The sequence below is a fragment of the Aplysia californica genome, unplaced genomic scaffold (genome assembly GCF_000002075.1).
Source record: "Aplysia californica isolate F4 #8 unplaced genomic scaffold, AplCal3.0 scaffold00267, whole genome shotgun sequence".
Taxonomy (NCBI): domain Eukaryota; kingdom Metazoa; phylum Mollusca; class Gastropoda; order Aplysiida; family Aplysiidae; genus Aplysia; species Aplysia californica.
In genome coordinates, this window is record NW_004797537.1 from 514,893 (window position 1) to 515,266 (window position 374).

Below are 374 nucleotides of genomic sequence, written 5' to 3' on the forward strand. Positions count from 1 at the left end.
GGGGTGTCCTTATTGAGGCCATATCATGTGGCCTAAACAAAGTCACCCTTTTCATAAATATATGTGAGGCAGCGTGGTGAAATCAGGCGTTCGTCAAAATAATGAAATTGAAGAAACTGGCATTTTTCTGCTAGTCTGGCAATTTTTATAGAATTTTTCTTTTTTTTTTGGCTTAACACTATTGTTGTCTAATTAAAATCACATTTCTGTGTGGATTTTGCTGAAAAACATTGATGATTAAGGGCACAAAAAATGTAAATTTTCAGTTTCCACAGACCATCAAGCTATGGCAATGACCAAACTTTTGCGGTCATTTTTTCGCTAATTCTACCTTTGAAACCAAGTGACCCCACTTTCTGAAATCTCAAATATCT